Here is a 16,886-nt window from a genome sequence, read left to right on the forward strand (position 1 = left end):
GCTTGCTAAATTACGAGCAAATAGGTCCAGAAAACTTTGTGCTGGACACCTAAAAATTATATTTAAAATTTTTAAAGATAATGCTGATAATCTTTTAAATTTGGGGGCACCACTGGATGACATTTACAATCCTTCTGAATCCTGATGAATTTCAAGGTAACTGCAGTAGCTTTCTGACAAAGGCAGAGTTCCCTGTGAAGAGGGATTGATTGATTGATTGACTGATTGATTGATTGATTGATTGATTGATTGATTGTTAAGCCACTCTGGAACTACAGCTCAGGGAGCAGAATAAGGGTCTCCTAGGGTCTCCTAACCTCTCTCAGCAGGGATGCGGGTGGCGCTGTGGGTTAAACCACAGAGCCTAGGACTTGCTGATCAGAAGGTTGGCGGTTCGAATCCCCACAACAGGGTGAGCTCCCGTTGCTCAGTCCCTGCTCCTGCCAAACTAGCAGTTCAAAAGCACAACAGTGCATGTAGATAAATAGGTACCACTCTGGCGGGAAGGTAAACGATTTTTCCGTGCGCGGCTCTGGTTCTCCAGAAGCTGCTTTGTCATGCTGGCCACATGACCCGGAAGCTGTACGCTGGCTCCCTCGGCCAATAAAGCGAGATGAGCATCGCAACCCCAGAGTCGGTCACAAATGGACCTAATGGTCAGGGGTCCCTTTACCTTTAACCTCTCTCAGCACCCTTAACAAACTACAGCTCCCAGAATTCTTTGAGGGAAGCCATGGCCATTTAAAGTGGTATCATAGTGCTAGATATTTATGGTGTGGATGTAGTGCATTACTAATCGGCAGCACCAATAGCATCATTCTACATTTTAAGTAACATAATTAAATATATATAGAATCATAGAATTGTAGAGTTGGAAGGGACTATGGGAATCATCTAGTCCAACCCCATGAAATCCACCTCTAAACATAAGTAAAAGAACTATGAACCACATAATCTATATCAAAATATATGTTTGAGGGGGTTTTTAAATAAAATAAAAACCAGGAGAAAATGATCAAAACCAAATCACATCTAGAAAACAAACCAGTCTGGAAAAAGCATGTCCCAGACTTTGGACTACAGGGCAGAAGAGCCTGGAAAGGGTGTTTTGAGAAACGTTTGATTAAACTCCAGCCCTTTGTCAGCCTCTCCCATATTGCTGTGAAACGTGGCAGAAGCAAACAGCCTGGCTCAGCAGCAATCGCAAATAGCTCAGCACCGGGAATGTGACGAAAAGGCCCTGGAGCCTGGTACTGCCAGTTACGAGGCTGGTTGACTCATACCCTTTCCAGCCATAAACCTGCAGAGGCTGTTGCAAATTGCAGGAACGTAGGGCCAGGGAAGGAGGGGCACTGGCGGGCGCCTCCAGTGTGGCTCCAATGGGAGTTGGGCATCTGGATGATGATGATGCTACTCTCCAATGTCCATCTCTGGTCCGTCGGATGGATGGAATATATCCTCCGCAGATCAAAGCAAGGCAGGAGGGAGGCTTCCTCATTCTGCTTGAACTATGCCTGCTGACCCCTTCTCTCCAGTACCTTCCGTTCATTCCTTCTCAAACTTTAGTGTAAACAAAAGGAACATCCAAGAGGGATCATGAAAGGCCAGGAGCGATAATGTTGAAGAAGGCTGCTGGTAAAATATTTTCTGTGTTGGGGAAATGGCTGGACTCGCGATCTCGATAAGGGGTCAAGTCCATCTCCATATATCCTTGGGCATTAACAGGCCTTAGTTGGAGGGTGGGGCTTAGGTAGAATGAGGCTAAGAAAGATAGACAGAGGTGAAAGAACATTACACCAGGGAGTTTCAACTAAGGTCCAGGGGTTGTTGTTTTTCAGCTAGTACTCACCTCTCACTTCTGGCACCACTCAGGTGTGTACCATTGTCATTCTAAGAGAACGAGGGAGGCATTTATGGTGAGTTCTGGCACCTATTTTTCTAGAAATATACCACTGCTAAGGTCATATCTATACTAGAGCAATGCCTTAACCCAAAGAATCCTGGGAGACGCAATTGTTAAGGGTGCTGAGAGTTCCTCTCACTGAGCTAGAATTTCCAGAGTGATTTAATATCCAGTTCCTTTTCCCAAAGAATTATGGGAATTGTAGCTCTGTGAGATGAATAGGGGTCTCCTAAGGGACGCGGGTGGGGCTGTGGGTTAAACCACAGAGCCTAGGACTTGCCGATCAGAAGGTTGGCGGTTCAAATCCCCGCGATGCGGTGAGCTCCCGTTGTTCGGTCCCTGCTCATGCCAACCCAGCAATTCGAAAGCATGTAAAAGTGCAAGTAGATCAATAGGTTTACCTCCGGCGGGAAGGTAAACAGCGTTTCCGTGTGCTTCGCTGGTTCGCCAGAAGCGGCTTAGTCATGCTGGCCACATGACCCGGAAGCTGTACGCCGGCTCCCTCGGCCAATAAAGCGAGATGAGCGCCACAACCCCAGAGTCGGCCACAACTGGACCTAATGGTCAGGGGTCCCTTTACCTTTACCTAAGAACCCTTAACAAACTACCCTTCCCAGAATTCTTTGAGGGGAGTCATGGCTGGTTAAAATTGGTATGATACTGCCTGATTTCCTTGAAAGGAGATCAGAAAACACCAGCTATTTAATTCATTCTGATTTGTTTGTGGAGAGGCTAGATGGTGTTGCATCAAAGCCAGTGCTATTCCACACTTTCTGGCACATTTCCAGAAATCACTTTCCTTCTTGGGAAAAGGCCAGTCTTTTGTTTTTGTTGCAGTACTACACCTCCCAATCAAGTACAACTACACAGCTGAATTTGCTGGTATGTGATGAAATCCTGCAAAGACAGTATAAAAAGCATCCTAAGTCAGCAGTGCAGGAGATATGCCTTGAGCCTGACCAAACTGCAATTCCCAGGAGTCTTTGCAGAGAGCCATGTATAAAATGAAAAGAAATCTATAGTGTAGCTATACCTTACTGGGTTTGAGCCATTGAAAGTGCTTTCTTCCATTCCTGTTTCCAAGCCAAAGATGGGACATGTTTCCCAGAGCTATGAGCTCCCATCTCCTCCCAAGCTCTTTCCTGTCTAAACTAATAAGATGCTGAGATTTGTCTTACAATTGGCACCCCTTCTCTCTCCACCCCCTCCCCAAATAAAAATCTGGCACTGATCCCAGGAATTCCCCAGTACCAAAGGTTAAGCCTATGGTGAATTAAAAGGTAAGTGTCTTTGTAAACCTTGAAGTCCAAGCCAACTGCCGGCTCCAGGTATCTGTACAATTAATAAAACCTGATTTAAGCTGGCCGTGCCTCTGACATTTCACAGATGTATGAAAGGAAGAAATTGACTTCTGGGATGGTCATTCAAAAGAGCAGCAATGCTGTTTATTAGTAATCTTGTATTTATTTGTTTTTTGGAAAAGGGGAGATGCAAGTGGGGGGGGATTGCATTCCCAGAACTTTTCTCATTATGAAGTTGTAGAAAGACAAACTGCTCTTTTATTTTTCGTTGAAAAATAAATAAACCAGCACTTCCACAGCTCCATGCCATCAAATACAACAGAAAACCAGAATTGATATATTGGATTGTATCCAATGCTAGTCTTCTTCAGAGTATGAATCCTTTGCAAAGAATGACCATGACTAACTTGGGTTCATTGTTTTCAATAGGTCTACTCTGAGTAACACTGAGTTGGATAAAACTCACAAAGGCAGACCAATAGTGGGGTGACAGCTTGCCAGTTACTGTTGGTCTGTTGCATGAATGAGTACATTTTATTCTGTCTTTCAAACAAACATACAGTGCAATCCTATATGGGTCTACTTAGAAATCCCATGGAGTTCAGTGGAGTTTGCTCCCAGGTTAAAGGATTCAGGATTGCAGCCTTAAGTCGCATTTTGCTCATGAGGATAGTGGTGGATAGCTAAATATTCTGAGATTGTGTGTTACATTTCTTTCATGATCTTCTGGACCACCGCCTCGCAGACATGGGGATACAGGGCATAGCCCGTAACTGGCTGTGCTCTTTTATCTCTGGTCGGGGACAGAGGGTGGCACTAGGGAGGGAAATGTCGTCGCGCCACGCCTTGGTGTGTGGAGTGCCGCAGGGTGCAATTCTCTCCCCGATGCTTTTTAACATCTTTATGCGCCCCCTTGCCCAGATTATCCGGAGCTTTGGGCTGGGCTGTCACCAATATGCTGATGACACTCAGCTCTATCTGCTGATGGATGCCCACACCGACTCGGCCCCGAACACACTGACCAGATGCTTGGAAGCTGTGGCTGGATGGTTTCGTGGGAGCCGATTGAAACTAAATCCTTCGAAGACAGAGGTCCTATGGCTGGGTCGGGATGGCATGGGGATGAGGGACCAACTCCCTTCTCTTGCGTGGGCCCAATTAGTGCCATTGCCTTCCGTTAAGAGTTTGGGTGTAATCCTTGACACCTCCCTTTCCATGGAGGTGCAAGTTATAGCAACAGCCAAGGCAACATTTTTCCACCTTCGCCGCATCAAGCAGTTGGTCCCTTACCTTTCCCGCCCCGACGTGGCCACAGTGATCCATGCGACGGTCATCTCCAGGCTTGACTACTGTATTTCGCTCTACGCGGGGCTGCCCCTGAAGCTGTCCCAGAAACTCCAGCGGGTGCAGAATGCTGCAGCGAGGCTCCTCACGGGGTCTCTGCCATGGGAGCATATTCACCCAGTGCTTTTCAAGCTGCATTGGCTCCCGGTGGAGTACAGGGTCAGATTTAAGGTGCTGCTTTTGACCTTTAAAGCCCTTCATGGCCTAGAACCCTCGTACCTACGGGACCGGCTCTCCTGGTATGCCCCACGGAGAGCCTCAAGGTCCATAAATAGCAACACCCTAGTGGTCTCGGGCCCTAAGGAAGTTAGATTAGCTTCAACCAGAGCCAGGGCCTTTTCAACTCTGGCTCCGGCCTGGTGGAACGCTCTGCCTCATGAGACCAGGGCCCTGCAGGATCTGATTTCTTTCCGCAGGGCCTGTAAGACAGAGTTGTTCCGCCTGGCCTTTGGCTTGGAGCCAATTTGATTCCCTCCCTCCCTCTCTCTTTTTTTTCTTTTCCTTCTCCTCCTGCGATGAGGCTACATTTTAATATTTTGATGTTCCATTATTTTAATGTTGTATTTTAATTTTGTTTTTAAGTTGTAATCATTCAACTTCTTTTTATTATTGCTTGTAAGCCGCTCTGAGCCCGGCCTTCGCTGGGGAGAGCGGGGTATAAATAAAAATTATTATTATTATTATTATTATTATTATTATTATTATTATTATTATTTCCTGTCTTCTTTGCATAAAGTGGTCTCTTATTCTGGCACTGTGCAGATGTATATAGTTTCAGGAAGGCTATGTTTCATTACACCATGCGTTTGGATCAAGATGTTAAAAGGATTGAACTATTCTTTGCCAATGTCAAATGATAGACATAGTTTTCCTATCCCTTCTTCTGAATTTGACCACTGAGTGTGTTCTCATCATCTCAGGTGACAAATTCTCATAACCCGCTGGTGACCTTATCAAGCCCGTTCCTTGGCAGCTGCCTTCACCATGCTGATCCCGCACACCAAGAGACGCAACAGATAAGCACAAAGGCAATCACTGAGCTCTGCTCTGGAGATGACCTTTGCTTGATCTCTCCTTTGGCAGGTCGCACAACAAATACTCATTGGCAGGGCCGATCGGGTTTTTCCCAGCTGGAACAAGATGCCATTTTTAACATGGACAACCAGAACATCTCCACTGGGGCAGGTTGGTCTTCCTGGGTGAAAGTTTCCAAGGCTGGCTCACATGAGATCAGAACTTTTTCCCTGATAACATGGTAGAACATAGGGACATAGGAACATACTTCACACCAAGTCAGACCATCGTCCCCTCAAGTTCAGTGCTGTCTACATTGACTGGCAGGGGGTGGGGGGGACTCCCTGGTCCTGAATGGGGCAAATGTGCCCCTGAAGGAGCAGATGCGCAGCCTAGGAGTCATTTTGGACTCACAGCTGTCCATGGAGGCACAGGTCAATTCTGTGTCCAGGGCAGCTATCTACTCACTCCATCTGGTACGCAGGCTGAGACCCTACCTGCCCACAGACTCTCTCCCCCACAGAGTGGTGCATGCTTTAGTTATCTCCCACTTGGACTACTGCAATGCGCTCTATGTGGGGCTACATTGGAAGGAGACCTAGAAACTACAACTAATCCAGAATGTGATAGCCAGACTGGTGACTGGGAGTAGCCGCCGAGACCATATAACACCGGTCCTGAAAGACCTGTGTTGGCTCCCAGTACGTTTCCAAGCACAATTCAAAGTGTTGGTGCTGACCTTTAAAGCCCTAAACAGCCTCAGCCCAGTATACCTGAAGGAGCGTCTCCACCCCCATCACTCAGCCCAGACCCTGAGGTCCAGCTCCGAGGGCCTTCTGGCCGTTCCCTCACTGTGAGAAGTGAGGTTGCAAGGAACCAGGCAGAGGGCCTTCTCGGTAGTGGCGCCCGCCCTGTGGAACGCTCTCCCATCAGATGTCAATGAAATAAACAACTATCTGACTTTTAGAAGACATCTGAAGGCAGAAGTTTGTAATGTTTGATGTTTTATCGTGTTTTTAATATTCTGTTGGGAGCTGCCCAGAGTGGTTGGGGAAACCCAGCCAGTTGGATGGGGTATAAATAATAAATGATGATGATGTATCTCCAGGGTTTGAGCCAGGACTGTTGTCCATCCCTGCATGGAGACGCTGAGGATTGAACCTGGAATCTTCTACATGCAAGACATTTGTCATTTTAGACTGAGCTATGGCTCTTCCCTACGACATTGGGTTCTTGGGTCCCAGCTCTGCTCCCGTCGAGCTGATCCTTGACACGGGAAAGACAGTGGCTCCCCTATTTCTGCAGTGACCCCACCACCATCACCAAAACTTTCTGCCACTCAGGGAAAAGAAGAGCAATGAAACAAAACAATGTGATTGTGGATTGAGGAGGGAGGGAGGAAGAGTTGGGTTGTACAGTTCTGTTGGGCTGTATGAACCCTGTCTGTTGCTATAAATCACAGCATAAATGGGAAGCCTCTTAGACGAATGAGAAAATCAAGAGTCGTTTCGGAACATCTCATCCATCCTCCAAGGTTTGTTTTGTAATCTTTCAGTATGCCTTCCATTAAAGGATGCCAGGATTTTAAACTTTGGCCGGTCCCCTAATGACTGTGCAACGTGGGGAAAGACATTGTAAGTTCCTCCAAAGGGAAATATTTAACCCGGAGATGTCAGCAGAGTATAGAAATGTGGGGTCCAAGAATCCCAGAAGCCTGTCTTGTTTTTGTCTCGTCTCTTTCATCTCCCACTCGGGGTCATGGCATCACTTACCGGCTGCAGCCCAAGCAAGCAGCCACAGAGTTAAGAACCTGGAGTTCAAAGTGAGCCATAAACCTGCGTCTCTAAGATAAATCATACAAATTACTTTACAGAAATAAATAGAACATTTGGAAGAGAGGTTATCTTGTTGCCTTCGGTTTACATCTCTAATGATGGTAAAGTTCACAAATACATTCCATCAAAGAATACTAACATTGCCTTTATTGTCCCACAAAAAGATGGATATTTATTGCAGGGCTGCAGTTTGTTTGGAGAAACGGACGACTCTTAATTCCTCTCTCCAAGAGGCAAGAACTTTCAGGCTCACCTGATGAAGTTGGTTGGCAGTACAATACTGGGGGAAACTCTGAACCAAATGTCTAATCTCTGTTGGGATTCACTCATTCACGATGGCCACAAACTCAGAAGCACTCCTAAAGGATTAGACCAGAGGCTGTCATGTCAAACTATGGTCTGCAAACTCTGTTCAGGTGATCTGCTGAAAAGCTGCGTAACTGTGGAGAATACCCTGCACTTTTTTTCTCCCTTAACAATGGAAATCAACACCTCTTTGATCAGGTCTGGATTTCTCCAAAAGGCTGTCAAGATCCCGGCATGGGGGCTTGTGATTTTCATAATATGGTGGAAGTTTTTCCTATTTTTCCCTCTTTCAAATTTACCATTATATTTCAGGCTTCTTTAAGAACAGGAGCGCTGCCAGATTGTTTTGTTTTGTTCAGGTGTCAATCTTGCTTCAGATTCTTTAAGCAAATCTAAAATGCATCATTATTCCATCACCAAAATCACTGCTATTATTTGGGTCACAGTATGAAAATGTTAAGCAAAAGAAAACATGGGAGGCTGTTCATTCAGAAGATGATACTTGCAGCTGTGAATGTACATTTTGGGGGGGGGGTGTATTTTCTCACACACATAGCATTTTGCTGGTCTGGGTCCCTTGGTACTTAATTTTCCTAGTTGAGTGGAAAAGATCTGCACATAAGGCACAGCAAGAGAGAGAGAAATTTGGTTCAAGGTTACTCTCAAGAACCCTTATCTGATCCCTGACAGTAATTTATCAGGCAGAGCCCATCATTAGTGTCAAGCTGTTTTATTACCCACTAACTTAACACTGTTTTGCCAAGAGTCAAGTGTGATGTCACTCACGTTAAAATAATTTACAGCTAATAGATTTGGAGTTCGGATCACCAGCTTGCCTCCTGGATGTTGTACATGCCCAGGAATTGTGATTCTTTCACAAATTGCCCAGCAATAATCAAAACACAGCAATAAGGCATATATTGGCAAAGATGATATTTACTGCTTCATGAAATGGGTGTCATTTGTTATTATTAGTAATTTATCTATCACCTTCAGCACACAAATGGCTTTCAAAGCCCTTATCTTGTTTGCCTTCATGACATGCCTGTGTGGTAATGGGTTATAAATGCCGGGTTGTATTCAGTGCTAGCCCTACTCAAAGTAGATCTGTTGAAATTAATTGACATAACTAACTCAATTCCATTAATTTCAATGGGTCTACTCTGAATAGGACTCAGTTGAATACAACAACCCATTGTCCTGGTTTACTATCTTAACTTTTTATTAAAGATTGTCTTGGTTTACAAAAGCACATGCCTTGTCTCTTTTTTCAAGTTGTACAGTCTTTTCTACAGTCTTTTGTTATGAGACATTAGTGCTGCATATAGTATAAGGTCAGGAGAAGAGAAGGGGAGAGGAGGGGTGGTGTTAAAATTTATGTTTTTTACAGTGTACGCGTGGGGTTTTGTGTCAGCGTCAACTTAGATAGGTTCTTTTTCTATTCACTTGTTACATTCCCTTGGTATTGAGAGATGTTTGGGGTCCAGGGTGTGGTTGGTTATCTGTGGTTGGCTGCAATGGGGTTTGCTTGCATTTGTTTTTTTTTTGTTTTTTTTGTTTGTTTTTGTTTTTGAGAGTAGGAAGGGTTTTATTCTAGGTTGCCTCCCATTAACACTTTTATTCTAAACGTCGATGAAGTTTGTCAGCAGAAGGGTGTTAAGAACCGTCGTGGAGAAATGTACCGGCCCACTTATAGGGTGTTTGCTTGCATTTGTGAGGGGGGAGGGCTTGTTGGATCAAGTAAGCCATATTGATTCATATGCTGTTGGTGGGTTCTTCTTGTTGTCTTGCTGGACTATGTATGTGATAAAGGGGAGTCATACTGGGGTGAAGGCATCCTCTTCTATTTGCCTCCGTGTCAATTTCAGTGTCTTGTTTAGCTTTTCTCAGGGGTGAAGGAAGGCTAACCGGCCCCTGGTACAAGGTGTTGGGTGCAGGGCAAATTGCCCAGCGCGCATGCGCGGTGCTGCTACCTACAGCGCATGTGTGGCACCGCTACGTATGGTGCATGCGCAGCACCACTACATAAGGCGCACACACATGCGCCATACATAGCAGCAGCGCTCATGGACCACCAGGCAGTTTGCTGATGGCGCTGCTCACAGCTGCCGTGGCAGTGGCAGGGATCCTCCACACACGGCTGTGGCGGCGCAATGGCAGCCGCTCATACCGCCATGCCCGGGGTGGCAGGGTGAGCCCCCTGCAGGGTGCTTTCTTGTCATCCCCCCCCCCCCTCAGAGATGGCACCCGGAATGGACCGCCCTCCACTCCCCTTCCTCTGCCACTGGCTTTTCTAGTAAGGTTGTTTCCCATATGATTTGGTACCACTGGTCCATGTTCACTCCTGAAAGGTCTCTCCAGCCCTAGTTTACTATCTGACAACTCAACATCTTTATCAACGACTTGGATGATGGACTCAAGGGCATCCTGATCAAATTTGCAGATGACACCAAACTGGGAGGGGTGGCTAACACCCCAGAGGACAGGATCACACTTCAAAACGACCTTGACAGATTAGAGAACTGGGCCAAAACAAACAAGATGAATTTTAACAGGGAGAAATGTAAAGTATTGCACTTGGGCAAAAAAAATGAGAGGCACAAATACAAGATGGGTGACACCTGGCTTGAGAGCAGTACATGTGAAAAGGATCTAGGAGTCTTGGTTGACCACAAACTTGACATGAGCCAACAGTGTGACGCGGCAGCTAAAAAAGCCAATGCAATTCTGGGCTGCATCAATAGGAGTATAGCATCTAGATCAAGGGAAGTAATGGTGCCACTGTATTCTGCTCTGGTCAGACCTCACCTGGAGTATTGTGTAAAGTTCTGGGCACCACAGTTCAAGAAGGACACTGACAAACTGGAACGGGTCCAGAGGAGGGCAACCAAAATGGTCAAAGGCCTGGAAACGATGCCTTATGAGGAACGGCTAAGAGAGCTGGGCATGTTTAGCCTGGAGAAGAGGAGGTTAAGGGGTGATATGATAGCCATGTTCAAATATATAAAAGGATGTCACATAGAGGAGGGAGAAAGGTTGTTTTCTGCTGCTCCAGAGAAGCGGACACGGAGCAATGGTTCCAAACTACAAGAAAAAAGATTCCACCTAAACATTAGGAAGAACTTCCTGACAGTAAGAGCTGTTCAACAGTGGAATTTGCTGCCAAGGAGTGTGGTGGAATCTCCTTCTTTGGAGGTCTTTAAGCAGAGGCTTGACAACCATATGTCAGGAGTGCTCTGATGGTGTTTCCTGCTTGGCAGGGGGTTGGACTCGATGGCCCTTGTGGTCTCTTCCAACTCTATGATTCTATGATTCTATGAACTCTAAGAAATTTGGCACAGTGAAATCACCCAGGGAGGCTGCAGTCAAGTCCTCATCGCCAAGAGGCATCTTTTGTAGAAGGAAGATTCCATACACAAGCACCTAACTGGAGAAAGATGTGTGTACACATTTCAGATGTTGCCCATGTGGTCCAGAAGCTCATCATTACTCCAGTCACAATGACAGCACTGATCATCTGTGCAGAAGAACAGAGCTAAGTTCTGTCCTTTCTCCCTTCCTTTGAGATGTAAGTGTATAATGCGCTTGGGGCCCACCTAATAGATGGCCACCCTATGGTCTGGTAAGGAAGGGTGGAGAACTTTTTTCAGCATGACTCTGGTGGGTGGAGGCCAGAGGCAAAAGTTGGAGCAGCCAGAGACAGAAGGTGGGCAAGTCCAGAAGCAAAAGTGAGTGAGCAAACTGGATCTGATTGTTGCTGTTGTACAGCAGCACATTTTCCAGCCATGCAAAACCCAGAGGATTCTACACAGAGACAAACATGTCTCTCCATCTGCTATTCAGCCAAGCAAGAGGCTGCTTGGCAGTGGACCAAACTGCCTTGGTGGGAGATGGTGGGTTCTCAGTTGTAATAATAATAATAATAATTTATTATTTGTACCCCGCCCATCTGGCTGGGTTTCCCCAGCCACTCTGGGCGGCTTCCATAAAAACCAGAAATACACTAAAATATCACAGATTAAAAACTTCCCTGAACAGGGCTGCCTTAAGATGTCTTCTGAATGTCAGGTAGTTATTTATCGCTTTGACATCTGATGGGAGGGCGTTCCACAAGGCGGGTGCCACTACCGAGAAGGCCCTCTGCCTGGTTCCCTGTAGCTTTGCTTCTCGTAATGAGGGAACCGCCAGAAGGCCCTCGGCGCTGGACCTCAGCGTCCGGGCAGAACGATGGGGGTGGAGACGCTCCTTCAGGTATACTGGGCCGAGGCCGTTTAGGGCTTTAAAGGTCAACACCAGCACTTTGAATTGTGCTCGGAAACGTACTGGGAGCCAATGTAGGTCTTTCAAGACCGGTGTTATGTGGTCTCGGCGGCTGCCCCCAGTCACCAGTCTAGCTGGCGCATTCTGGATTAGTTGTAGTTTCCGAGTCACCTTCAAAGGTAGCCCCGCGTAGAGCGCATTGCAGTAGTCCAAGCGGGAGATAACTAGAGCATGCACCACTCTGGCGAGACAGTCCGCGGGCAGGTAGGGTCTCAGCCTGCGTACCAGGTGGAGTTGGTAGACAGCTGCCCTGGATACAGAATTGACCTGCGCCTCCATGGACAGCTGTGAGTCCAAAATGACTCCCAGGCTGCGCACCTGGTCCTTCAGGGGCACAGTTACCCCATTCAGGACCAGGGAGTCCTCCACACCAGCCCGCCCCCTGTCCCCCAAAAACAGTACTTCTGTCTTGTCAGGATTCAACCTCAATCCATTAGCCGCCATCCATCCTCCAACCGCCTCCAGGCACTCACACAGGACCTTCACCGCCTTCACTGGTTCTGATTTGAAAGAGAGGTAAAGCTGGGTATCATCTGCATATTGATGGACACCCAGTCCAAACCCCCTGATGATCTCTCCCAGCGGCTTCATATAGATGTTAAAAAGCATGGGGGAGAGGACGGAACCCTGAGGCACCCCACAAGTGAGGGCCCAGGGGTCTGAACACTCATCCCCCACCACCACTTTCTGAACACGGCCCAGGAGGAAGGAGCGAAACCACTGTATAACAGTGCCCCCAGCTCCCAGCCCCTCTAGACGGTCCAGAAGGATGTTATGGTCGATTGTATCAAAGGCCGCTGAGAGATCCAGCAGAACTAGGAAACAGCTCTCACCTTTGTCCCTAGCTCGCCGGAGATCATCAACCAGCGCGACCAAGGCAGTTTCAGTCCCATGATGAGGCCTGAATCCCGATTGGAAGGGATCCAAATGGTCCGCATCCTCCAGGCGTGCCTGGAGTTGTTCAGCAACCACTCGCTCAATCACCTTGCCCAAGAATGGAAGATTTGAGACTGGGCGATAGTTGGCCATACTGGCCGGGTCTAAAGATGGTTTTTTAAGAAGCGGTTTGATGACCGCCTCTTTCAGCGGATCTGGGAATGCTCCCTCACAGAGGGAAGCATTTACCACCCCGCAGAGCCCATCGCCCAGCCCTTCCCGGCTTGCTTTTATTAGCCAGGATGGGCAAGGATCCAGGAGACAGGTGGTTGGTTTCACGCGTCCAAGCAGCCTGTCCACATCCTCGGGGGTAATGGATTGAAATCGATTCCATGCAACTTGACCAGACAGAGCTCTAGCACTCTCCCGCCCCAGCCCTGCTCCCACGGTGGTGTCTAGCTCCTTCTGAATATGAGTGATTTTATCTGCAAAAAAACTTTGCAAAATCGTTGCAGGAGATCTTGGGGTCTTTACAAAGCCCCGGTGGTAAAGGTGGTTCCGTTAAATTACGAACCACCTGAAAAAGTCTCCTGCTACTATTTTCTGCAGATGCAATAGAGGCGGTGAAGAAAGTCTTCTTCGCCGTCGCTATCGCCACTTGGTAGGCTCGACGTTGAGCTCTGACCTGTGTCCGGTCAGATTCGGAGTGAGTTTTTTGCCACCGACGCTCTAGCCGTCTCAGCGATTGTTTCATCGCCCTCAGCTCCGAAGAAAACCACGGAGCTGTCCGGGCTCCATGCAATCGGAGAGGGCGCTTCGGAGCCAGACAGTCGATAGCCCTGGTTAACTCCGCATTCCAGCGGGCCACCAGGGAATCAGCTGAAAGGCCATCAACATGGGATAAGGCATCCCCTACCACTCTCTGGAAACCATTTGGATCCATTAAGTGGCGGGGGCGGACCATCCGAATTGGTCCTACCTCCCTGCAGAGGGGAAGGGTCGCGGAGAAGTCCAGTTGCACCAGGAAGTGATCTGACCATGGCACTTCTTTTGTTTCACTTTTACTTAGTGTCAGATCACCCACGTCACTAGAGGTGAACACCAGGTCTAAGGCATGTCCATGACTATGAGTTGGGCCAAACTTATTCAGGGACAGCCCCATGGAGGCCATGCTTTCCACGAAGTCCCGAGCAGCCCCTTGTAAGGTCGTGTCGGCATGGATGTTAAAATCCCCTAGGACAACCAAACTAGGTGTCTCCAGGAGAAAATCCGCCACGACCTGAAGCAGCTCAGACAGGGAATCCTTGGTGCAGCGGGAAGGTCGGTACACCAAAAGGAATCCTGTACTGCCCCTATTGCCCAACTTCCAGAACATGCACTCAGAAAACTGGATCTTCCCAGTAGGACGCCTGGTGCAAGCTAGTGACTTCCTAAAAATCACTGCAACCCCCCCTCCCCGCCCACATGACCTGGGTTGCTGTGCGTAAGAGAAACCTGGTGGGCAAGCAGCGGCAAGGACAGGCCCATCTGCTTCCTCCAACCAGGTCTCTGTCACACATGCCAGGTCAAGTCCTCCATCCACAATCAGGTCGTGGATGGCAGTGGTTTTATTCCTCATTGACCTGGCATTACACAGCAACACCTTCAGGTCATGTAGGTTTCCCCTGTTGATTCCAGTATCCATCCGGTCAAGGCCAGACCCGGAGGCAGGGATAGTCTTCAAACAACGACTAAACCTGCCTCCTCGGTAATGACATGGTCTGGTCTTAGCGTAACTCCGCCTCCTGCCCATGATCACCGAGATCGGATGTCCCAGTGCTTCCCCCCCTGTGGAACTTGTCCAAGCCATCGTGATGACTGGGGCCCCACTCCCAGGCAGCCCTGATCTAGCCCCTTCAAAACAAAACATAAACTATACAGAACCAATAAAACAACAACAACAACAAAAAGGAACAGAACAATTATAATAAAATTAATCCCCAACCAAATATCCATCCCACCCACCCCCAGCAATGGAAAAAAAGAAATAAAAATTTAAATTGCCACCGACTGCTTGAGGACATTTTAAAGCACATTAACCCCCTGGAACAGGGAAGCAATGGCAGAACACTTCCCACCCTTCCCAAGAGTTTGTTCCAAAAGTTTGTTCCTGGGCCACGCCCCCTGGGCCAGTTGGAAAAGGCCCTGGAAGGGAGCAGGCCCTGCAGTCCTCACCCAGCCGATGGTCCGAGGCCTCACTGCAGCAGGAGTCCCTTTATAGCCAGGAGAGAGGGCCTGGGCCACGCCCCCTGGGCCGGTTGGAAAAGGCCCTGGAAGGGAGCAGGCCCTGCAGTTCTCACCCAGCCGATGGTCCGAGGCCTCACTGCAGCAGGAGTCCCTTTATAGCCAGGAGAGAGGGCCTGGGCCACGGAGAGAGGGCCTGGGCCACGCCCCCTGGGCCAGTTGGAAAAGGCCCTGGAAGGGAGCAGGCCCTGCAGTCCTCACCCAGCCGATGGTCCGAGGCCTCACTGCAGCAGGAGTCCCTTTATAGCCAGGAGAGAGGGCCTGGGCCACGCCCCCTGGGCCGGTTGGAAAAGGCCCTGGAAGGGAGCAGGCCCTGCAGTTCTCACCCAGCCGATGGTCCGAGGCCTCACTGCAGCAGGAGTCCCTTTATAGCCAGGAGAGAGGGCCTGGGCCACGGAGAGAGGGCCTGGGCCACGCCCCCTGGGCCAGTTGGAAAAGGCCCTGGAAGGGAGCAGGCCCTGCAGTCCTCACCCAGCCGATGTGTTGTGGGTGTATTTAAGGAGAAGTTGAACAACCGTCTGTCCTGGATGTTGTAGTTGCAGGGGTTTCAACCAAATGACCACCAAGATCCTTTCCAACAATATAGGTTGCGTTCAACTGAGTTTTACTCAGCAAAGACCCATTGAAATTAATGGACCTAAGTTAGTCATGTTCATTATTTTCAGTAGGTTTGTGCCACATAAAAATAGTGTTGGATATAACCCTATGGTTCTGTGTAAGCTGCAGTTGGACAGTATGTCTCTTGTCATACAAGCTGGAAATAGAAACATAAGAAGAGCCTGTTAAATCATGCCACTCTAATCCAACATCCTTGTGAAAAGCTCAAGAATCCCCCATCAAGTTCTTTTGCTCAAGCCTCACTCCATGTGCCACACAGGATGGGAGAGTGGAAATGATCTCTCCTTTCCATTTATATTCAACACTGCTAAACATTTGTGTTTTAGGGTGAAATCCGTATGGGTTTCCTTTCACTAAAGAAAAGGCCAATACGAGAAATATGTAAAATAACTAAGCAAGTATTAGACATCACCCCAGAATTGGCCCTACTAAACATCTTCCAAGACAACAATGCCCACTTACACGACAAAGGAATCATAACCCACCTACTTTCAGCAGCCAGAAACACCATAACCAGACACTGGAGAGACCTGTCAGGAGTAAGCGTGGACCAATGGTACCAAATAGTATGGGAAACAGCCCTACTAGAAAAATTAACCAACAAACTGAAACTGACACAGGAACAAACAGAAGAAGACGCCTTTACCACATGGCTCCCCTTTATCACATACACAGCCCAACAAGACAATGACAATAATCCAACAACAGCATACAAATCAATATGGCTAACCTGATCCAAAATACCCACCCACCCCACTCACACACGAAAGCAAAGATCACCACAGCCAATCACAAACAAACAAACATACCCTAGGCCAACCCCAATCTCTCTCACCACCAAAGGAACACAAGTGAACAGCAGAGAACCGGCACGAGTAACGCTGACACCAAACCCTACATACATTAAGCAAAATAGAAACATTGCCACCCGACCCCGACCCCACTCACCTTCTCCCCTCCACCCCTAATGTCCCAACAAATGAAACTGATTTGTAAAAATGTTACGTGGAAAAAATACAAGAGACATTACACATCTGTAAATCAAGAACATCTTTAATAAAAAGAAAAAAGAAAAGGCCAAAGGAA

General features: G+C 47.9%; 1 long non-coding RNA gene across 1 annotated transcript in view; it reads right to left on the reverse strand.

Annotated features, from left to right (window-relative positions):
• The window catches only part of LOC309345225, a 284,561-nt gene that overhangs the window by 192,199 nt on the left and 75,476 nt on the right, over nucleotides 1-16,886 (reverse strand). The gene's annotated exons all lie outside the window — the stretch shown is intronic.

The sequence above is a fragment of the Podarcis erhardii genome (assembly GCF_964252035.2).
Source record: "Podarcis erhardii genome assembly, chromosome: 6".
In the NCBI taxonomy this organism is placed as follows: Eukaryota; Metazoa; Chordata; class Lepidosauria; order Squamata; family Lacertidae; genus Podarcis; species Podarcis erhardii.